General features: G+C 48.8%; 1 long non-coding RNA gene across 1 annotated transcript; it reads left to right on the top strand.

Moving 5' to 3' along the window:
- The first annotated feature begins 252 nt into the window (after positions 1-252).
- LOC133075908 (uncharacterized) lies at positions 253-2,803 on the top strand. The gene is made up of 3 exons (XR_009697423.1): positions 253-272; positions 382-475; positions 2,754-2,803. It is a non-coding gene; the product is annotated as an uncharacterized LOC133075908 (long non-coding RNA).
- Positions 2,804-13,137: the final 10,334 nt, after the last annotated feature.

The raw sequence follows: 13,137 nt of genomic DNA, 5'->3' as shown, positions 1-13,137 counted from the left end.
CACACATGGGGGGACGTGTGTGTCTGTCCATGTTCAGTGGGAGGAGCACCTGAGCTTTTTCTGTTTTTAGGTGGAGATCACAGTGGATGGATATCAGCAGAGGTTCGGGCACCTGCCCCCAGCACTCCGTTTTGCACCCCCAGGTATATGAGCACCTTTGGAGAACCGGCTTCTAAATCTGCAAGCGTAAGTGGTGCACTGTGGTCCGACCCCATCCGGCGTTGCTTTCCAAGGCACGGCTCCGTTTCACATCAAAAGTGGATGCTTCAGAGGTAAAGGAAGGCACCGAGAGGTACTAGAGCTGGTCCAGGAAACCAGCACCTTCAGGGACCCTTCCCTGTGTCCCACAGCTGAGTCTGGCCTCGCCTCTGTGTCCACCAGCAACCGGGACCACCTGAGTCAGAGCCTGCGTCTCTCCGTCATCCCTGCCCAGTCACTGGTCTCTCTCCCGTCTGACTGCTGGTTCCTTGAGGAGGTAGGGACTTCACTCCTTCACGCTTGTATTCCTGGAGTCCCAGCTAAGGAAGAATTCACTAAATGGTTGCCAAGGTGGTGAAGCAATCAGTGCTGGCCCATCTCTCTCCACAGTCTGCACCTGGGGTCGGGGCCCAGCTTCAGTCCAGCAGAGGACGGGAGGGAGGAGGGAGTGACTTTCAGCCAGGTGACCAGCCACCAGTGCACGTGTTAGGAAGGAAAGGTTTCAGCCTGATAGCCAGGTAGGAGCCCTACTGGAAAGTCGGCCAGATGTGAACCACAGCGCGACCCCACGTGCCTATAGCGGGGGACTTGGCGGAGGGCTGGACGGTTCTGGAGTGAGCAGCGGCCCTTCTGAGCTGCCCCCATCCAGTGCGCTCTCTGAGCAGGACCCCTCTGCTTCTTCTGCAGACCGGGTTCAAGCCCTCTTTCCCGGTGCTGCCCCCGCCCTCCAGATGGCCGCCCCCGCATGGAAATTCTCCACTGTCCCCGGCCACTGAGTGTGTGCTGGTGTCAAGGGAGGGGGAGGGGAGGAGGGGGGAGGAGGAGGGGAGAAGAGGACTGTCCAGAGGCCCTTGAGCCCGGAGGCCACAGGAATGGGGGTCTGTCAGACATCAAGAAAGCCCAAGTTCAAGATTTTTCATGTTCCAGAGACGAGACCGAAGGTGTCTGGATGGGGGGAGGGAAGCGTCTCCAGGGCAAGAGGGTGAGCAAGGAGAAGGCTGCTGCGGCCCTGCTGGAACCTGGCCCTTCCCCCTAGCAGGGAACACAGAACAGCTGTCCTTGACCATCCTGAGGCGGACACGGTAGACCGAGCGGGCACAAGTGGCCTGGAGTCCTTGCTGAGTGTGTCTGTGCCCTCGGGCACAGGGAAGCGCACCCGTTATACCTGTGCTCCGGGTCTGTGGCCCTTGCACCCTAAGTGGGTCACGGTGCCCCATCCCGGGGTGGGGGCCAACCCCATGAGGTCCCAGGAGAGGGTGAAGCAGCTTTGAGGCCCTTGGCCTGTGCGGACCCTACAGTCCGGCTCTGGTGTTGAGATGGTGTCGTGGGCGTAGACCTTGCCCAACGGACTGAGGGAGGGAAGGGCCCCTCTTGTCTTGGGAATTTTGTATTTTATGGTTAGTAAGGGCATGACTCTTTCTGGAAGTTTGACTCCAGGTTCGAAAGACTGAGGGTGGGTGTCTGCAAGATGTAAGGAACTGAGGGGACTGTTGCTGGGATGGTCAGATTTATTGGGTGTGGCAGCGCGTGTCACAGAAAAAGTGAGAGTGACCATCACCTCCTAGGTTTTCAGGCTTTCTTCTTCTTGGAACCCTCACCATCTACCATTTTTTCTGGCGTCTTTGCCTGCCCGTAAGCTCCCGTGGGAGTCTGTGCTTGTTAGTCTCCCTGTGACCCCCTCCCCCCACTTTTCCATCCATCTGGATTCAGCAGACTTGGATGGTCACCACACCACTGCGGAGCCAAGCTCCGGGGATGCAAACGGGAAGACCTCGCTCTCAGCTTGGAGTAGCTCACTGTCTAGTGGGGGAGAAAGACGTGTAAACAGCAAGTGTTTACAGTCATCGGTGCTGAAACAGAAAGATCTACATGGAGGAGGAAGCTTCAGCTCGGAGGAGCTCTCCAATTCAGCACAGCTCTGGAGGCCGCCCTCTTTCCTCACCCTCAGCCATTGCCACCACCGCAGTCCCAGTACTGTCCTTTCTCCTACATGACTGCCATCACCCCTACCCCATCCCTGTGTTGGCTCATCCCCCACTGTCCCAGGCTCCGAAGAGCCACCGTGGGGCTGCAAACATGACTGTGTGTTCCCTTGCTCACGGCCTGCTGTCTTCGCTCCGCTGTTCAGGGTGAAATCCTTCAGGGACATGTGTCCCCTGCGGGTGTCCCCTCCCCATCGCCGCCCCTCTCCTCCTCCCTCTTCCCACCCTCGATTGCGATTCTACTTCCTCAGTTTGCTCAGGGCCTCTGCTGATCTCCTGTGCCTTGCTTATTAACTTCCGCTCACCTTCTGATCTCAGTTTGGGGCCATTCCTTCCAGAAACTGCCCCGATGCTCCTAGGCTGGGCTGGACACCCTCGTAAATACCCCGCAGCTCCTACCTTTTCCCTGTGGCAGTCGTCCCTCTGTACCTCTATATTCCGTGATTATAGGACTCATGTTTGCTTCTTTAAAGAAAAGAAAATAAGGGATAGGGTAAAAAAGGATTGTCTTTGCAAAATATTTGGTTCCTTTGATAGGCCCCCTGAGGGCATAACTTGTCTTTTATTTTCAAGGAACTAGATCAACAATGTCGGGCTCAAGCGTTCATCACCCCTGCCCCCCTCACCCTTCTTCTGGGAGGAGAGGGAGTCACACAGCTAAGAGAGACCAGGTATGTTCAAAAGAGATATTATACAAACCTCCGTCTTAAAATCTAAAACATTAAAACTCACTGAGAATTATCTTTTTCTCTTCACGTGCCCTGGGCTTTCCCTCACCTCCATTTGGGCCCAGTGACACTCCCTGGTGACCACTCACAGCTCTGCAGCTGTTGTGGAGATGGTCCCTTGTAGATGGGACATTATTTGGGTGGTGAGTGGGGGATGGCGCTGCCCTTTCTGCTCTAAAAAGGCTGAAATCTTCCATGAGCTTGTTGTGCTGCGTTGTTTGTTTGGCTATAAAATATCAGGTGGGCAATTAATACACACGTATTAGTAGTACATTCCATTACTAGGACTTCTCGTAGGGACTACGGGGAGTGGTCCCTTCTCGCAGAGAACTCAGTCCCCAGGGCACTTGCCTAAAGACGTCTGGATCTAAGGAAGCACGTTTTTGCTCGTGTGGTTTGGGGCTTGGTCTCAGCTCCCTTCACATGGCGCCTTTGACCCGTGACTTGCAAAATGATGCTTCCTTCACACTCCAAGGCAGTGGGTGAAAGTTGAGGACCAAGTTTCACTTGGGAATTTACTAAAAGATGACTTGGAGACTGAGAGGAGGTGCCCCCCCCCCCAGGGACGTGGTGGCAGCTACATTCTGCACAAAGTTTTAAAGACGGACTGTGTGGTCCAAGAGCTTGGCCCGCTGCTGTCCCACTTTTCCTGAACTGATATCCAGGTAATTTCATTTCTTAACCTGCATCTTCCATCAGCAGGAGAGAGTTGATGAACACTTTTCAGCCTTCTCTGTTCAATGGTGAACCCCACTCCTCTGCCTTGTGAAAGACCTGACTGCAAGTTCTCCTGGATTGTGGAGACCAGCTGACTTGCGTTCCTTTTGAAGGAAAATGGGGAGAAACTGGCAGCACAGTTCTGTGCAAGTTAGAATCCCAGAGCTGCAGAAAGCATAACAAAATGGACTAAGGTGCTGACTGGCTTTAATCCTTAAAGAGACCACCTGTAGATCCTGTCAGTTCAGAGAGTCCCCGAATTACCAGTGTCAGGCATAGTAATGACCTGCCCTCATACACGGTCAGGAGAAGTGTCATCACAGGACTGCAGTGAGACACCAACTCTCTACGCTGTCCTGCACCCAGGATGAGGTCTCTGCTGCCTCCAGTCCTGCCTTTTCAGTGGAATCTTTCAAATGCAGCCAGAACGGTGCTTCTCAAGGGAAACTCCTCTCCGTTCCCCGCTTAAGTCTCTTTTCTGGCTTCCATCGCTGTCAGGATAAAAAGCACAACTCTTCCTAAGGTTTGGGGGCCTCCTAAGCCGCTTCTCCCCAGCCCTCCGGCTGCCATTTCACCAGCCCCGTTTCAGGCTCAGTGAACCAGTGCCTTTCAGCTCCTCCAATGCTCCAGGCCCCCCGACACTTTCTTGTTTTCTGTCTGTGCCTCTAACTCCCCCACCCCTTCGCTTAGCAGACCCCTGCTCAGCCCTCAGGCCGCATTCAGGAGCTTGTCTCTCAGTCTATGGGTCTGCCCTGGCTATTTGCTTCCCCCTTCCCTCCTCTCCTCTGTGGCAGCATGAGGCGCACTGCATCACTCTTCCCTGCTAGGCTGTAAGCCCGATACAGAGTCGTCCATTGGCCACCATTAATAATACCTTTAAAATAACAGTCTTAACAACAACAATATTTACTATTTCTTGAGCACTTACCACGTGCTAAGTATCGTCCTAAACACTGCAGGCACCTCTCTCTCATTAATCCTCTCTCCCAATGAGACATAGAGGTGCTAATATCCTTATTTTACAGATGAGGCCACCAAAGCACAGAGAAGTTAAGTAACCTGCTAAAGATGGCACAGCCAGGAAGTGGTGGAGGCAGGGCATCCCTGACAAAATGTCAGTTACTTTTTGAATGAATGCAAGTCCAGTCTTCAAGGCCGTATTCTTTTCTTTATTTTACTGATAAACTGGGGCCCAAAGGCAGTAGCAGTTACCCAAGTTGACATGAGTAAGAAGGGGCTGCAGAGCTGGGATGAGAACTCAGTGTGTGGGTCCAGGCAGCCTCTGTCCCCCTGTTCTCCCACCCCAAATGGCTCCATCAGTGGCGATCCTTATGTGTCAAAACTCTTTGCCATGCATATCATTTTGTTCTGCTACCATCGTCCAAAGAAAAAGATCCCTGAAAAGAAAGAAGGTCAAATAGGAAGGAATCAGTCAATGAACAAAGTAATTTCATTGGTCCTCAGTCATAGGATGCTACCCACAGGAAATCTAGACACGGGTTATAATTAGGTACCAGAGGTGGATTAAACATAGTTTAGGATAATCTCCTCAAATTATTTAACAACTGAACCTTCTGAAAGCATATTCTCATATTTCAAATCCTGAAAAAGTCTATAGTTTAAGCTATAAGAAAGATCAAATTACAAGGTATGCCATAAATTTTGTTAAAACTGACATATTCTTACACACACATTTCTTTCTGCTTTCAAAAGGTTTAAATAAAGACCGAAGCCATTACTTAGGACGTTTTAAATTGTCTGAGTCTGTTACTTGTTGGAGAAAAATTGTCTGATTTAGTGACATTATGGTATTTAATATCGACAGTTTTTCTTAAAAAAAACAAAACAAAACCTCCTTGGAAAACATTTCAAAGCAACATTTGATACTAACCAGAAGTCAATTCAAGTAGATTCATAAAAGTGATGTAAATGGGAGCTTCTCAAATATGGATTAAAGTAGTGGAGGCAGGTTTGTGTCTTTCTTGAGAAGTTTTATTTCTCATAGAAACAAGCAGTGGGAGTCTATACTCCAGGTAATTTCTAAAATGCCAAGAGCTTAATTTTATACTCTGCAACTTTTTGCTTTGTGTATATGAGCTCTTAAGAATAACTGCATTTAACTGAATATATCAACATAAAGGTAATGGTTTAAAATATCAAATTCTTAATTTCAAGATTGTTCTAGATTTTGAATTCCCATTTTCTAGCAAGAAATATTTAAATAGTTCTCAATCTAAGATTTAAAGAACATAGAAATGTATCAACTGCAATTAATCTGAAACACAGCTGAACAGTAGAAGAAAAACAAGAACAAAATTACAAAATAACAAAAACCAAACCACTGGAAGCCCAGATCTGATTCTTTAGGGCTCCTCAGATCCTTCTTAATTATAGGAAAAATTTGCACTAACCTAGAAGTTCTTGGTAAACAAACTCAAGCCTTTATAATATCCTAGGAAAATCATTTATATATATTTTGGAAATCAATCCATGAGGTAACTTGGTTTCTTACTCTAAAACCAGCCGTTAGATGTAGAAATTACAGCTCTAGGAGATTGCCTGAAAGCAGAGGTACTTGCAAGTTCAAATCTTTGATCTTAGCTAATCAGGATTGTAGCTCCTTGGTGGTGAAAACACCTTCTGTAGAAAGATCTCTGACAAAGGTTAGATTTCAGTGGAAAATTTTAAAAATCACAAACGTTTCTGGTCTTCCCATAAGGATTTCACCCAATGTGGTGTCCTTATGAAGCTGAACAAAGATCCTCCAAAATTCAATTCAAGCTGTTCCTGACGATGTCATTGATTAGCGGATGAAAGGCATGAATACGAGATTTAACGATGAACACACTACACCAGGCATCTGCCTAATCTTGTAAGGAAACTTCACGGACACAGTCAGGCTCGTTTGTCTGCATGTTTTCTATGGCTGTGCCCTCGCTACCATGGTGGAGTGGAACGGGTGCCATCATATGGCTCACAGAGCCTAAAATACTTATCTTTACAGAAAAGATGTGCCAGCCCCTGAACTAGATGGTCAGCGACTTGCATTGTGTCACAGAACAGTGCTGGCAGATTCATTTTCTCTGCTCCCACCATCCATCCTGGGCACCACTTTTCTATGTAGGAAAATGTTTCCTCACCCTCAATAACTAAGTTTTTTAAGTTAACTTTTGCTTTTGGATTTAGAGTTTATTTTTGAGATTTTTCACCACTCTTTCTAGGCTTGTATCTACTATGTTTTGCTTTACAGGTTTGTCTTTGTTTTCAAACTTGAATTTGCAGTCGTGCAGCCTCGCATTCGAGCAGCACGTGCAGCGTGACAGGGAGGTGCCCTCCTGGAGCCCGCAAGTCTGGACCGTGGCCTGGCGTCCCCTCGTGTAGCTGTGAGGCGTGGTCAAGGTATTACAATGCTCTGTTCTGGTCTGCGGGTGCCTGGGAGGCTTACTGGAGGTGGTAAGCCCCCTGCCGTCATTTTTGTGTTGTTACGACAGTGAGGCAAAAAAGTAAAACAAAAATTTTTTGAAAAGTCTGAGTGCTATTTTAATAAGGATTTCTGGAACAAAACCATGGACTATTGTCAGAAGACAAAACCAATTCATGCATCTTCATTGAGGGTCTCCCAAGAGAAAGGATGTGGAGGCCAGTGGAGGAGAGGAGAGAATCAAGCCTCCTCCCCAGCCTTCCAGCTTCCCTAGCCTCCCCACGTGCCTGTGAACTGAGCTGCCTGGGCTCGGTGTCCTGTGATGACCCTGAGCCTCCAAACAGGCAAGTCCATCCTTCCCTGTAATCTGTCTCTCTGAACTTCCTGCACTTTAGTGACCTTGGAGTTTCCAGACCATAGGCAGAACACTGCATCTGCAATTGGCTTCTCCCCAAACATGGTCTTAGCTGGATGGAACCCTCACATGCAGTGCATCCAATTTCATCACGGACACATCATGGAAAACGCTGCCGTCGAGCCCAAGTTGGCAGTAGAAAAACAGTTAAGAACAAACCCTCCGCTGTGAACGCTTGGCTATCGGAAGCAATTCGTACTGATGTGTCTGCACTTTTAAACCCCGAAGTTGACGAGGCAGGTGCGATGGAGCCCTGTGCTGTGTCGTCTTCTGGATTTAGCCTGTCTCTCCTTTGAAATCAGGTGACAGCGCTGCAGGCTCCACAATTCCATTGATGCTGGTTATTTTGAAATGTTTTCTTACTAAATGCTCAACAGCATTAAAATATTCTCTGGGAGCCTTTTCTTTTTTAAAAAACACACTCTCATTTCAGACAAATGGCCAACTTTTTTACTCTTTCAAAAATTTCTTCAGAAGTCAATGGGATAAACAATAGTTCCCCAAGATGAAGAGAAATACAAATCAAGGGATTATTCATTTGCTGTTTTAACGGTGGGTACAAGAAGATTGGTGAAAACATACACTGTTATTTACTGTGTAAACAGACACCTAGCATGTAAATTAATCTGCTTTTATGAGCTGTAAATAGAAACACAGAATGATTTTACTACCATGCTCGGCACTCCTGCACTGCTAATATTCACTGGGCCTCTGGGCTGATGTTTGGTTTCCAGGGCAGTGCACACAGCAAAGAATAAAATGGTGAAAATCCTTACCTTTTTGTGCTTACATTCTACGGGTAGAACATAGGCAGCCAACAAGGTCGCTAGTAGCTACTGCCCTGAGTTTGATTTTAGAGTCTAGGTGACCCATGAAACTGTAATGCCTCTCTGTGCTGTCAGGAAGGCAGGACCACTGCCCTGGTCACAGAGTCAGTCCATTCTCAGCATTAATGGCCCCTCCCCACTGCCCGTCTGCTTTACAGTGGTTGTAACTGTGGTTGGTTTACATGGCTGAGAAGTTGAATGAGGAAAGTGCAAGAGAAGACATGAAGGTGCTGGCGGAGCAGCTGAATCGCCCCTGGACAGCGGTGTGGAGTGTGAATCGCTTCTTCCGCCGGTCAGGGGCAGAGTCTGTCAACACAGCATCTCCGAAGGACTCCGGGGAGGGAAGGGTCCCCCTTCCTTTATTGCTAGCTAAAAACCCCACAACCCTAAAGTAGGAAAAATTACAAAAGATAACTCTGAGTAAGTATTTGCACCTCAGTATTCCGGTCGGGCCTGGGGTTATTGGGGACCAGAGGTCCACAGATCGCCCCGTCCCTCTGCCTGGCCCGGCTGTCGGGTGGACCAGCGGCGGCTGGAAGGTGTGCGCCACGAATAGTACATTCAGTGTTCCTGCCTCACACCCGGGCCTGTGCTGGTGCGTATCCACCCAGCTCCACTGCCCAGATCTCTGAAGCTGATGGTTAGAGGAGTTCACTTACCATGGAACACAGTGTAAATGCATTTACAGCTTGTCACCAAGATGTTGACAGGCGCTTCCATCTGAGTAGCTGCACACGCCTCAGGCCCTGTGCTCACACCCACCGCGTCCCAGGGCCGAGGGGCGTCTGACCTGCGGCTCAGTGACTGTTCAGCCACTCTCAGCCCAGGAATGTGATTCCGGGCTCTGAATCCCAGGGCTCAGCTGCCTTCCTGCTTGGGGATGGCAGAGAGCAAAGAAGAAACTCGGTCACTTGGGAAAAAACAAAACATTCAAATACTTTCAGTGTCAGATGTCAGTGTCTGATGAGAGTTAAATTATTAACATAACAGGAGGGCCGGGAAAGATCAACCTGTGTTTGAGGGGGGTGATTTGGCCAGTGGTCTAAACCTTTCCCTGAGAACAAGTTTATTTTGTGAGCGTGCCCGAGAGACAGGGGTGGTCACGCAGATACAAGGTACGAGTCGACCATGGTGAAATGTACCAGCGGACACGTGAGCCATTGTGAGAGGAAGAAAGCAGAGGTCCCTGCCCAACCCCCCACCCCCGTGATGCTGGCTGAGGACTTGGAGTCTGGAGACTTCCTTCTGAGAGCATCTCCTCTCATTTCGATGTGGCCCAGAATCTTATTTATTTAGCTCAGTTGAAGGAGTCGATTCTTCAGGAGAAGACCTGTCAAGTGCCCTCTGCCCTCCCCCCATCTCCCCACAAGGTCCTTCCTCCCCGGAATTTCCCTCGTGGCCCCCAGGACTATCTGTCCATGAGCCCAGCCCATGTACCATCTATCTGGCCCTGTAGGTATTTCTGACAATGACTTGGAGTAGGAAAAAGATATTACCATCGAAGTGGCCTGCATTGTGCATTATACACTTTCTTAATAAGATAGGAACATGGATGGTTTTCGTTCTCATCTGTTTTCCCATCAGACTAACCTGTCAGTTCATCAGAAAACTCTATTAATCAGTACCCTGCATTCCTCAGGTTAATCAAATCTTCGCCATACTTTGAAAAAAAAGTGGCTGTTTTGTTCTTACAGAAAAGTCATAGTTTTGTTTTTACTCACCAGTTCCTTCAGGGTGACTATACATTATACGATTTCAGAGACTGTCCTCAGCTATAACTCTGTGCTTTGACACAGGTTATATATCGAAAGTTGAGGAAATGAGGATGGTTACAAACGTGATGGGAACAGCCTCTGTGGTTTGGCCTCACAGCAGCAACAGTGACCCTGTGAAAACCCAGGTTGTATCATGTCACCTTCTGAGGGAAGGAAGGAAGGAGGGAGGGAGGGAGGGAGGAAGGAAAGATGAAATGTTTACGAGGTTAATTTAGCATAATTCTATCTGACTTTTTTTAGTCAATAGCTTCTATTTTGCATATTATTTCCATGTTGGATTTATGAAATTTCCAGAATATAACAATGCAGAATTAATCAGTGTTACCTGAAACAATCATTTCCAAATCTGGGAGCAAAAACTTCAAGAAAACATTAGATGTACTGGGACTAACAGCTCACTGGCTGTTCGCAGACGGGGCTGGAGGTCCAGGGCTCGGCGAGCTCTGTGGGACTGCGGGAAGCCACGAGGCCACGTTCATGGGAAGAGACCCATCTCCGCACCTTCTCTCGAGGGAAGCCTGTGGCCCAACTCTCTCTCGTCTAAGTTCCTCTTCCAAATGAACCCGACAGTTTGTCCACTCACCTCAGACGAGGTCTTAGCCATCAGCCCCCAGGCTGGAAGGACCCTGGCTTTCCAGAAAAGCGGGGAAGTCTCCGGGGAACACGCCACAAGTGGCACCGTGGGGAGGACACTTGCATTTCACCATCTTCCAAAACACTCCCTTTCCAGGAAGCAGCAGTCTCCTTTGCATCCTCTGGAGTAAAAAGAATAATAATCGGCGTAACAAATCGAGTAAGAGGAACGTGCACAGAGAGATGCTGCTCCTCCCTCTTCCACGAGAACCATGAAATATTAAAACGCATGTGGAGAGGAGCTGAACGGAGTCTGGAGAGGCGGCACTTAGGGCCTCGGGAGAGGTGCGCTGCAGGGGACGCTGAGACCAGAAGCAGCGGGGTTGTGGGCGGGGACGGGCTTTTTGACGTGTCTCCACTGAGGGCGCCGTGGAACCTTCTCGTTAGTGTGGAGCCTCCTCGCGGGCACCGGCGGGCACTCCTGCGCGGAGATGAGTTGCCCTTCTGGGTTTCCTGTCTTGCGTCTCTCATGATGTCCTGCTCTGTCTCTTGTTCGCTATCTTCTCTGTAGAAATAAGTTCCGCTCCAGCTGCGGGGAACGGCCTGCTGGTTACGGTGTCTGTCTTTACATGTCAGACCCCGTCTCCGGTCACTCACGCACATCATGCCACTACACGTTCATTTGTCCCTTTGCGTTCTGTTGTTTCCATCATGGCAGAGAACTATATTCGTTTTTACTTCATTTCTGAGTTTCGGGGGGAGGGGGACTTGGAGTTGTATAGATCTGTGTATTGGTTTAGGGGTGCTGGGGGCGGGAAATAGCATGTCAGTGTGAGCGGATACGAGACGGGGGAGGAGAGAGGGCAGGACGGGAAAGACAAATATCATACGATACCGCTTTATGCGGAATCTAAAAAATGATACAGATGAACTTATTTATGAAACAGAAACAGACTCACAGACATAGACAACCAACTTATGGTTACCAGGGGGGATGGGAGGGGGAGAGGGATAGTTAGGGAGTTTGGGATTGACATGTACCCACTGCTACATTTTAAATGGATAACCAGCAAGGACCTACTGTAGAGCACAGGGAACTCTGCTCAGTATTCTGTAATAACCTAAATGGGAAAAGAATCTGAAAAAGAATAGATACATGTATATGTAGAACTGAATCACTTTGCTGTACACCTGAAACTAGCACAACATTGGTAATCAACTAGACCCCAATATAAAACAAAAATTAAAAAAAAAAAAGGAGGGCAGGATGAGGGGTGACCGGGGTGGCTTCACAGCAGGTGTGTGAGTCGTGAGAGCGATTTGGGGGGGGGGGGTTGGGAGGAGTCAGGAAGTCAGGCTCAATGCTTGGTGCTGGTGTAGGAGAGACAGCACCCCAGGGCCGCCAGCTCGCCCCCAAGCCCTACGGCCACCTACTGGGCCTCCGCTCGGGGTTTCCCAAGTTTGGAAGCCGTGGAGACATACAGATACCCCTGGGGGAAGAGCAAGGGACAGACCGTCTCTCCCCACGGGAGAGGGAGACAGACTCACAGGGCTCAGAGTAACTGGAGGGGAAGGTTCTGGCATGGCTCAGGAAGGAAAGGCCTTGAGGTGCCACGTGGGGGACTGAGAGCAAAGACTGGCCACATCGGGGCGGGGGACGGGGCACTAATGGGAGCGGGGAGGATGCTGAGACACACTTTCTAATCCTCAGCTTCACTCTTGCTGGTGCTGTGCCTGAGAAATAATGCCTGAGGATCGTCTCACGGTCAGTTCTGCCCGAAAGAATCCCTGGGTCACACACCCCCTAACAGTAGTCCGTCGTGTGTGCTGGTCATGCCCACAGCACTGCTGCAAGTTGCTGTGACAGGTTGACAAGCCATGTATATGTTTTAAGAAAGCCTTAAAAAAATTCCAAAGCCTTAAATCTCCCTATGTCCAAAGTTCCTTTAATATTGTAACTAAGGATTAGAAAAAAACCCCCTGTAATTTATTGAAAAACCGTATTTCCAAAGGTCTTTTTATAGTGTAGTTAAGGATTAGGGTGAAAAAAAACTATGATTCATGGAAGATGTATCCTTACTGGCCAAAAGAAATAAAAGTTCCCTTATAATCTCTGCATCCGAACCCACAAGTATGTAGTCGACCACCCTTCTGATTCCCCAGAAGTGCCTCTAGCACCCAGTCTGACGTGCATACCGGCTTCTTGATAAATATTTTTGTTTTATATTGGGGTCTAGTTGATTACCAATGTTGTTACAGTTTGGATGGAAAGTATTTACTGGACTCAGGCTGGCTCCGGTCACCAGCCAATGACCCCTGCAGAATGAAAGGGTGACTCTTGGCCAGCGAGGCCTCTCCCATACCCCTTTAGTCTGACCGCGGTTTGTGATTAGTTTGCTTCATCTTAGAACTCGTGGCGCTACCTCTAAATAGACATCGCAGTGGAAATAACAGCTCAAAGGACATGCCTCAGAATATTATCTATAGCCCTTGAGGAGGAA

This window comes from Eubalaena glacialis, chromosome 15, assembly GCF_028564815.1.
Source record: "Eubalaena glacialis isolate mEubGla1 chromosome 15, mEubGla1.1.hap2.+ XY, whole genome shotgun sequence".
Lineage (NCBI taxonomy): Eukaryota > Metazoa > Chordata > Mammalia > Artiodactyla > Balaenidae > Eubalaena > Eubalaena glacialis.
This window is presented reverse-complemented; position numbering and strand designations above follow the sequence as displayed.